The sequence below is a fragment of the Rhinatrema bivittatum genome, chromosome 1, assembly GCF_901001135.1.
Source record: "Rhinatrema bivittatum chromosome 1, aRhiBiv1.1, whole genome shotgun sequence".
Taxonomy (NCBI): domain Eukaryota; kingdom Metazoa; phylum Chordata; class Amphibia; order Gymnophiona; family Rhinatrematidae; genus Rhinatrema; species Rhinatrema bivittatum.
Window position 1 is genome coordinate 6,111,011 of NC_042615.1, and position 3,237 is coordinate 6,114,247.

Below are 3,237 nucleotides of genomic sequence, written 5' to 3' on the forward strand. Positions count from 1 at the left end.
GTCACATAAGTAATGTAATAATGGACAGAAATTAACATATTACATGCATAAACAGTAGAGCAAAGTGAAAGCACGTGGAGTAAAAAGGCCATAAAATACTGATACAGGAATAAAATGACATAATGGTGCGTAGTACCTGTTTGAAATATACTTTTCCTTCAATCAATCTGAAATGAGATCAAGTGGTTCATATATAAGTAGTGGGATGTACTCTTTTAATGAAACAATCTAAAGGAGACAACTTGGTGTCAGTATAAAACATTAGGGATGTGAATCGTTTTTTGGCCAGCCTCTGTCACATGGTAGGTGCACTGGATGGCCCGCGCCATTTTTTAAAGATGGCGCCGGCTGTCCATTACTCCTACCATGTGACAGGGCCTGGCCAATGACACGGATACCCTGTCACATGGTAAGGGCAAAGAGCCATTGGCGCCATCTTTATGAGTGGCAGCCGACGGCCCGAGAATGGGAGATCGCTCCCGGGACCACCACTAGAGCACCAGGTAATTTAAAAATGTTTTGGGGGGATCGGGAGAGTGGGAGAAGTTAAGGGGTCATCTTTAAAGGGTCGGGTGGGGTTTTTTTTATCGGGCCATCGGCGCCATTTTTGAGTGGCAGTGAAAATGGCGCCGATGGCCCAGAGCGGGAGATCAGTCCCCGCGCCCCCACTGGACCACCAGGTACTCGTAAAAAGTTTTGGGGGGGTTTGGGGGGGTGGGGGAAGGTAAGGGTCAATTTTAAAGGGTCGGGCCTCACTAAAAATATCCTTTGGCAGGCATATTTTTCTAACCCGTCTTCTCTGCAGCTATATAATGCGACCTATGAGCTTTCTCAGTAATGAGGCAGGAAGCAGCCTCCGGCATTCTGGGAGTTACGTGTGAAGGGAGCTGAGAAACCCAAGAAATCATCCCAATTTCGTTTACAATAAAGTGAAAGAAAGCCAAGGTTAGCACATTAATTCTTTTCCCTCCTACTTCTTGAAAAAAAGAGTAGGGGAAAGAAGGGCTGGGCTAAATCCTAATCCTGGCTGCTGCTACACGACGGTTGGAAGTCTAGAAGCAAACATGGAGAAAACTAGATTGCAGTTTATTGAAGAACTAGAAAAATTAATGCTTACAGCTAAGGATAAAGCTCCAGGAGATCTGCTGTTTACCTATAAGGGAGTGCTGTACCCCAGTATTTTCTGTAGCCCCGAGACTTTCCAAAAACTGGAAAATTTTGAAGCCAGAAAAGATGATCTAATGCTGATAGCTTACCCAAAATGTGGAACTAACTGGATTCTTCAGATTGTAACCGAGATGGTTTGTATGCATGCGAATAAATCGCCATCAGGTGACATTCCAGTGATTGAATTTGGATCTGCAGAAAAACTAGAGAGGTTAGAGCAGCAGCCTTCACCAAGGGTGATAACAACTCATCTGTATCTTGATAACATCCCCAAGTCATTCTTTAAAACTAAAACAAAGAAACTGGTGATCTTTCGAAATCCAAAGGATACAGCAGTATCATATTTCCATTTCTCTAACAATAACCCTTCGCTCCCCACCTACAGCTCCTGGGATGACTTCTTCCAGCACTTCATGAGTGGAAAAGTCTCCTTTGGCTCTTATTTTGAATACATGCTTGCTTGGAATGAACACCTTGATGATGAAGATGTTATGATCATTACCTTTGAAGACATGAAAGAGAACCTGGTGGTGGGAGTGAAACAGATTGCCGAGTTCTTCGGATATCCTCTGACTCAAGATCAGATCCAGGAGATTGCAAACAGAGGCACTTTTCAAAGTATGAAAACGAAATCCCAGGAGACATATGGCCAATTTGGTCAGGTCCTTTTTCGAAAAGGTGATATTGGAGACTGGAAGGAACATTTTTCTCCAGCTCAGAGTGAGGAAATGGATGCCAGCTTTAATAAATACATAGCAGGAACTAAACTGGGAGCTAAAATGAAGTATGATGTTTACTGCAAGGCCTAAGTGTGCCAATATAATTTCTAAAATAACTGCCATACCACACAATGGACCTGAATTCTCTGTATAAATATTTTACTGATTTATCTTATTTTCTTTACATTGATCTTAAACTCATGCTTCCAGTTTTATGTCTGTAGCCTGAGTTTGCTTTGTGCATGTATAAATTTCAACTAAGACTATACTAATCCCAATTTTTTGGAATTTTTGTATGAGTTTTATATTGTTTAGTATATAATGAATAATGTTAATAAAATAATTATATGTCACTTGCAACGTCCAGTGGTATTGTCCTTTCAAGTTTTTAGACATTTTTGTGAAAAAAAACCCTCAACCAGCCCAATTCTAAGTTCTTGCTGACATATGAAGTGCTTGCAATCTTTGATTTGGTAAGGCATCTTTTATCCTTTGTATATATCCACTGGCATTTCCAGGTTAATATATATCCCAGGTTAATATATATAAAAAACCCTCAACCAGCCCAATTCTAAGTTCTTGCTGACATATGAAGTGCTTGCAATCTTTGATTTGGTAAGGCATCTTTTATCCTTTGTATATATCCACTGGCATTTCCAGGTTAAAGCATATGCTCTAATCCCGTTAAATTATTCGTATCATGTTATATTTATTCTACCTGCCTCTATCTTCCTTCCAGCCTCCAAGTTTTCCATTCCTTGTTGATTGTAACTTTGACTTATTCCTTTTCCTTTGTTATCTATTATTTACCAGAATTGTTACCTCAGTTTACCCTTTGTTAAAATGTAAACCGATCCGATATGGTTATCTACTATGAAGGTCGGTATAAAAAACTGTTAAATAAATAAATAAAAATAAAAAAAAATTAATGATGTTAATCGGAACCGATTCCGGTTCACATCTCCAGCGATCAGATTTTTTTCTCCCTCCAGCCGAACGATCGGGCACACGATTCACATCTCTATAAAACATATCTTAAAACCTATGGGCTGTGGTAAGAAATATTGAAAGATGACTCATTAGGGATGTGAATCATTTTTTGACGATTTAAAAAATCGTCCGATATTTTTTTTAAATCGTCAAAAATCGTTAGAGTGCGTGATACAATAGAAATTTTCATGATTTATCATGAAAAATCGTTACTCCCATTAGTGTCCACTAACGGGAGTTATTTGGGGGGAGGGCGGGAAAACCGGCACACCAAAACAACCTCTAAACCCACCCCGACCCTATAAAACTAATCCCTTACCTTCCCCCACCCTCCCGAACCCCCCCAAAACTTTTTGCGAGT

At 40.0% G+C, this 3,237-nt stretch overlaps 1 pseudogene; it reads left to right on the forward strand.

The window, feature by feature from the left end:
• The first annotated feature begins 884 nt into the window (after positions 1 to 884).
• LOC115075982 lies at positions 885 to 2,239 on the forward strand (annotated as a pseudogene).
• The last annotated feature ends 998 nt before the right edge of the window (positions 2,240 to 3,237 follow it).